Genomic DNA, 7,188 nt, shown 5'->3' on the forward strand with positions numbered 1-7,188 from the left:
ATAAAATGCTAAATAGTAGTTTGAATTTAAGAAGAAAAAGTATTTGGGCCAGGCATGGTGGCACATGTTTGTAATCCCAGCATTTGGGAGGTGGAGACTGGAGGATCTCGGTTCGTGGACAGCCTCAGCCACTTAGTGAGGCCCTTCACAACTCAGAGAAACCCTGTTTCAAAATAAAGAATAAAAAGAACTAGGGCTTGGGGTGTCGCTGGGAGGTAGAATGCTCCTGGGTTTCATCCTCAGTACTGCAAAAATAAATAAATAAATAAATAGATAGATAGATAGATAGATAGATAGATAGATAGAAAAAGTATCTTAAATTCCTTTACTTTGTTTCCTATAGCTCCATCTTCTTTGAAAATTTTCCCAATCATTGTAACATTTAATAGGCAAGTCAGGGCATGAATCAAATAAATTTAAATTTAATCCTGCAGACTTTGGCATTTGAAAACCATGTACCGAGAAATTTTGATACTACCAACTTTCAGTGGTCTATAGTGATATTTGCAAAAATTCTAGTTGTTTTGAGCCTTCTATAACCTTATTGCTTAATATGTTCTATAATGTACAAGTTTATCCAGAACTCAAAAAGCTTAATGCCCCTAAAATAACCCAGTCTGTAGATAGGTAAACTAAGCAGAAAAAAAAAAAAATACAAATGGCCAAAAGAATCATGAAAAAATATTCAACATCTTTAGCAACTAGGAAAATGCAAATTAAAATGACACTGAAATTTTATCTCACTCCAGTTAGAATGGCATCACCAAGAATACAAGTAATAAATGTTGGAGAGAATGTGGGGAAAGAGAAACACAAGCACAATGGAGATCTGTGTGGAGGCTCCTGAGGATTGGGTTGGAGCCAACGTCGACCCAGCCGTACCACTCCAGCACACTCTCGTATGCTTGCACATCGCAGCCAGGGCACAGCAGCCAGGCAAGGACAGCAAGGAGTCTGTCAATAGGTGATGGGCGTCAGATGTACAAAGCGGAGTTTAACTCAGCCATCGAGAATGGAATCCTGCCATTTGCAGTAAGATGGATGGGACTGGAGAATGCCCTGCTAAGTGAACTCAGCCAGGTGACCTACGTGTTCACTCACCTAAGCATGAAACGGGCAAAAATAGTAAAATCCAGCCAGGTTTTATTTTGTTCTACTTAATTCAATGACATGAAATAATAGATATTATGACAGTCAAAGAATGTATAAAGGTGTTGAGTAGAACTTTTAATGTTGCTTTAAAGAAAGCCTTCCCCCAACACACACACACACACACACACACACACACACACACACACACACATTTTAGAGAGGAATATACTCAAGATCATGAGAAATTATGTGCTTCTGTTTTTGAGAACTATGCATGACAGAAAGTAATTATAACTTGCCTGGATGATTTTAATTTAATCATAAGTTGACTAAAATAGGTTTGTGGCTAAATTAATGTGTTCAGAAGCTGGTTTTATTGAGTTAAACTTTTAACTGAGCTTTATTAAAACCCTTACAACAGAAATTAATCTTAAGAACTGAAGAAATGGAAAGATTAATTTACGTTAAGTGTATTCAAGAAGAAAAAAAGACTTAAAACAGTTTTTAACTCAGTGTGGATGTGTGAGCATCAAGTATTTTTTAAGCTGCAACTTTATTACTTGTATGCATAGCATTTTCTCCAAAATCTGTCATTACTTTTTGTTCCATTTCTGACATCAACATATATTAGGTATTTTATATAAAATTGAATTTACAGAATTAAAATATATTACCTCATTTTTTAAAAAATTAAACATTTCAGAGGCTGAGACAAGAGAAAAACATTTGAAGCCAGCCTCAGCAACTTAGCGAGACCCTGTTTCTAAATTAAAAAAACAAAACAAAACAAGATTTAATACCTCTGGGTTGAATCCCGAGCACACCCCCCAAAGACGGAACTAAAAAGTTCAGAATTCTGGATTTATTTTTTGAAGTAGAGATGATATCATCTGTAGTAATATGAAGTAGTTACATGTAGATAACAAAGGTGTGAACATAGGCTGTAAAGTGGCTTTTCAAAAAAGTATTGTGAAGCCGGTGTGGTGGTGCACGCTTATAATCCCAGCATTCAGGAGGCTGAGACAGGAGGATCATGGCTTGTGAACAGCCTCAGCTACTTAGGCCCTTTGCAACTCAGACCCTTTTTCAAAATAAAAGAAAAAATAGGGCTGGGAGTGTAACTCAGAGGTAGAATTCCCCTGGGTTCCATCCTCAGCACCGCAAAAGAAAAAAGTATTGTGAAAATATTCATTATTTTATAAGTTGTTAGGTTGTATATTAACAGTTCTCATGAAACATGTTTGGCACTGGAAAATCCCTGATTATTTATTGTGCTTATGTATCTTCTGGGTGAAGAGGGAAGAAATCATAAGCACATCTATTTTAAAGTTTTGTGGATGTGTGAGCATCAAGTATTTTTTTTTTAAAGCTACAACTTTATTACTTGTATGTATAGCACTTTCTCCAAAATCTTTCATTAATTTTAAAGCTGTGCTTTAGTATCAGTTCTCATTTTTTTAGTGAATGAAATGGGTTAACGTAAAGCTCTTAAGTATTTCTTTAGGGATAAAAAGTATGTGGATTGGACTGGAGGTACAGCCCAGTACTGGAAGTCACGCTTAGCATGTGCAGAGCCCTGGGCTGGGTTTCCATCACCACATACAGAACAATACATTTCATATATGCACATATGTGGGTCCACTTCATTTGCTCTGAGATATTAACAATACCTTAGGAGTTTATTACTGTTATCGACTCTGGTGACAGGTGATAGATTTCCTCTCAGCTACATTCAGTGGGGAAAGAGCATTCAGAGTCATCTTGAAGTAAGTCATCTGAGGAGCAAACGGAGGCTGCTCATGAGTATGTAACACAGGCTTCAGATTAAGCACCCAAGAAGTAGTACTGGTTATAAAGACTCATTGCTTTTAATGTTTTTATAACAACTGTTACATAGCAGAATGAAATACCCAAAATGCCAAGCCCATGTGTTTCTTGGGCAGAATGTAGCATCACTTATGGAGAATAGCTTTAGCAAAAATTTCTTTTCCTCTCTTTTTCTACTTTCATCAGTTTGGAAGTTTGTCTATAATATCTTGAATTAGAAGTAGAAGGCTGTAATTTTCATTTAGTAGTAGAACAGTATAAAGGAGCTTCCTGTCAGTTGGTCTCTTTTAGGATATCTACGGTGACCTGCTGGTCATGGTTTTCACTGTGAGTCTTTCAAATAAGGCAGAAGTGTGGCGAGAGCTTTTCCAGCCGGCCGGCCCCTCTGCCCCACAGGGCTTACAGCAGAAGGGAGAGGGCTTTGATCCACCCACAGGAGTCCCAGGGTACGTGACGACTGCCTACAACAGGAGACCCTTTAGAGGATTCCATTGTCAGCATACTGTTAATCATTTGCATGTGTGGTATTAATTGAAGAATATGAAAGTTTTATGGGTTTCTCAAATTAGTTCCCTAATCAAAATAGGATGCAATAGTTTTGTTCAGAACTGCTTCATTAATCTGCCATCTCTAGCAATAAAATGATTTTCCAAAAAACTTAAGCTCATTGTCCAAAGTTCCGATTTACAAAAATAGATGTACATCTCTTTCATTCTAAATAGAAGTAGCATATACCTGTATTCTCAGCACGTGGGAGGCTGAGTTAGGAAGGTCTCAGGTTCGAGACCAGCATCAGCAAGTAGTGAGACTCAGCAACCTAGCAAGACCCCATTGCAAAACCAAAAACCAAGGGCTGGACTGTAGCTGAGAGGTAGAATGCCCCTGGGTTCAGTCCCCATTACAGTACTCCCACCATAAAAAAACAAGAAGAAAAGCAATTAAATTGGTTAGAGTGTCCTTGAGTCACATGGTCCAGCTGCTGTGGTTATATGCAAAAAGTCCACTGGTTTTCGTGGGTACAAGATTTTTGGGCTGTTGAGAAAGGACAAAATACAGTAACCGAGTAGAAAAGTCTAAGTTCCTCGTCAGTTTTTCACCCTAATTCTTAGGGCACTGATAACAGTGTCTGTAAGATACCATTCAGTCTTTGTCTTTCCCTTTACACGCACGCATACACATGCAGATGGTTGAATAAATGCAATTAACTTACACACATTATTTATGATTTTACTATTTTGCTCACACAGTGTCCTGGAGGTTAATGTGTGTGTGTGTGTGTGTGTGTGTGTGTGTGTGTGTGTGTGTGTGTGTGTGTGTATGGAAGTACATGTAGTTTTGTGATGCATATTTCTGGTCTGGGGATATAGCTTAGTAGTAGTGCTTGGCTAGCATGCACAAGACCTTAGGTTTAATTCTCAGTACTGCAAAATAATAGTACATATTTCTTCATTGATGGGCATTTTTGTTTATAATTTATAGGTACACAAAGGTATAATAAAATGGTGATGATAATAGTAATATCAGTACAGCATTGCTCTTAAAGTTTATTAGTACCAGGCCATATATTAGTTACCTCATTTTAAAATAACAGTGAAATGAGATAACAATGAAATGAGATATGTTTATTACAAATAAACAGTTTTTCCAGTAAGGTCAGTCTTAGGTTAAGTAACAAGCACAAGTATGTTATACCTTTGAATACATGTAACAGATTACTAAGTGTAAAATTATTCTGTTAAAGGGAATATATATTTAAAATTTTGGTAAATACTGCTAAATCATACACCAAAAAAGCTGTTGTCAGTTGAATTCCAACAGCAGAATGTGGGAGCACATCATCCATTTATACACTAACTAGTATACATCCTCATTTGTATACATCCTCATGTGTTCCAGCTTGTATTTACCTGACTTTAAAAATTGAACAGGTAGTAATGCACTGGATTTTCCCCCCTGTGAAGTGCTGTTCCATCTTGTTTTCCCATGATTCTCTTGGAGTCTTGGTATTTTAAAATGGTGTATAGTTGGGTGTGGTGGCGCACACTCGTAATCCCAGCATTTGGGAGGCTGAGACAGGAGGATCATGGTTCTCAAACAGCCTCAGCTACTAGTTATTGAGGTCCTTTGCAACACAGTGAGACCCTGTTTCAAAATAAAGAATAAAAATAGGGCTGGGCGTATAGTTTGGAGGTGGAATGCCCCTGGGTCCTATCTCTAGTAGTGAAAAAAAAAGAACTTAAGAGAGGAAAGAGGCCACCTATGGTCTGTGTTCTAATTTTTGTTTTTATTTTCCTGTGGATAGCCTAGAAAAACCTTCATAGGGACATAAAGCATTTAAATCTAGAAATAGCAATATGGTTCTTAAAAATAGCAAGATTCTTAAAATGTGGCTTTACAGTTGAATTCTTCAATCTTAAAAATCCCTACAACGCCAGGTGTGGTGCTGTTCATCTATGCACATCTATAATCTCAGTACTTGGGAGACTAAGACAGGAGAATCATAGGTTCAAGGCCAGCCTTGGAAACTTAGTGAGGTCCTGTTTCAAAATCCCTGGTTTCAATCCCCAGTAACACACACACACACACACACACACACACACACACACACACACACACATATATATATATATTTTTTTCAATGGGGAATAAAGGGGATAGAACAGTGTGCATAAAATATATATTTTAGTCAGGTCTGGTGGTACAGGCCTATATTCCCAGTACTTGTCAGGCTGAACCAGGAGGATTGCAGGCTCGTAGCCAGTCTCAGCAACTTAGGCCCTCAGCAACTTAGACCCTGTTTCCAAATAAAAATAAGGGTGAAGGTGTAGTTCAGAGGTAGAATGCTCTTGGGTTCAATCTCTAGTACCATACACAAAAAAGGAAGGAAAAAATGTGATTATATATGCATACTTATATGATCATACCTTTATGTTTACGTGTATGTGTAAAAACTCTAAAAAAGACAAAATCAGGGTGAGAGTGGGATTGGCCATGCATTGGTGAAAAATGGAGAGAAGATTTCTTATTGACACCACTTCAACTATCTAGTTTTTGAGCCATGTGAATATATTTTTTTTTCTTTTTTTTTTTTTTTTTTTTGGCGGTTCTGGGAATGGAACCCAGAGACATTCGACCTCAGAGCTACAGCCCCTGCTCTATTTTTATTCTTTATTTTTTTAAACTGGGTCTCACTAAGTTACAGAGGGCCTCACTAAGTAGTTGAGGCTGTTCATGAACCATGATCCTCTAGTCTCAGCCTCACGAATGCTGGGATTACAAGCGTGTGCCACCACATCCAGCCCATACAATATTTTTTAAAGAGGGCATGGCCAAGCTGGGGCCCGGGTCGCGGGATTCTGGGCCCCGGGCTGGACCACGCGTAGCATGCCAGACCCCTGGAGAAGCTGGGCCCAGTAAGACCCTGGGTCCCGGGCAGGGGTCGGGTGGGGCACGCTGGACCCCGGAACAGCTGGGGCCTGGGTCCCAGGACTCTGGGCCCCAGGCGGAGTTGTGCGGAGCACTCTGGACCCATGGGGAAACCGACCGGGTCACAGTGCTACTGAGTGCCTGATCCCAGTACCTCCTCAAACCACATATATTGTCTTCTCTTATTTAAAAAAAAAAAAAGGAAAAGAGAAAAAGAAAAAGGAAAAATATCGGAGAGGGGTTAAGAAAGCCGTGGCGGATGCCAGGACACTGGAGATGCAGACAAAACTTACCCAAATGCACTGGAACTTACGGAAAAAATTCCCTGTGAAGGAGTACTGCTATTTCTCTATATTGTTAAGAATCTTGGACATCACCTGTAAGGAGAGAGTTTAGCGGAGACCAAGGAGAAAGGCGGTGTTGAAAGTGGTCTCCGCGATGGCGATGGAGACTTGTATTTAGGAGAAGCAGAAATCGGATCCTACCAACCTTATTTTTTTGGAGAAATTACACCAAATATCAAATGCTACCGTCGCGCATGCTTAGGAACACTGGACGACATTCAGAGTGGAAAAAGAGCTTGGGAAGGATTTGAAATGGTGGAGGCAGTACAATGCCAGTGGCCAGTACTCAGGGGAGGCAGAGATATGATGCATTACACCTGGAACCTTTGGAATAATAACCCCAGAGGCAGAATGTTACCACCATCCACCCTCGAGAACGTGGGACAATTGGTTGGGCAAAGAGGGTGCTCAGATTGGAGCCTGCCGAGGGGTGAGGCCGGTGATGGACACAGCAAAGCTGGGATTGGAGCCTGCCGTGAGGCAAGGCCGGTGCTGGAGC

This window comes from Muscardinus avellanarius (genome assembly GCF_963383645.1).
Source record: "Muscardinus avellanarius genome assembly, chromosome: 20".
Classification (NCBI taxonomy): Eukaryota; Metazoa; Chordata; class Mammalia; order Rodentia; family Gliridae; genus Muscardinus; species Muscardinus avellanarius.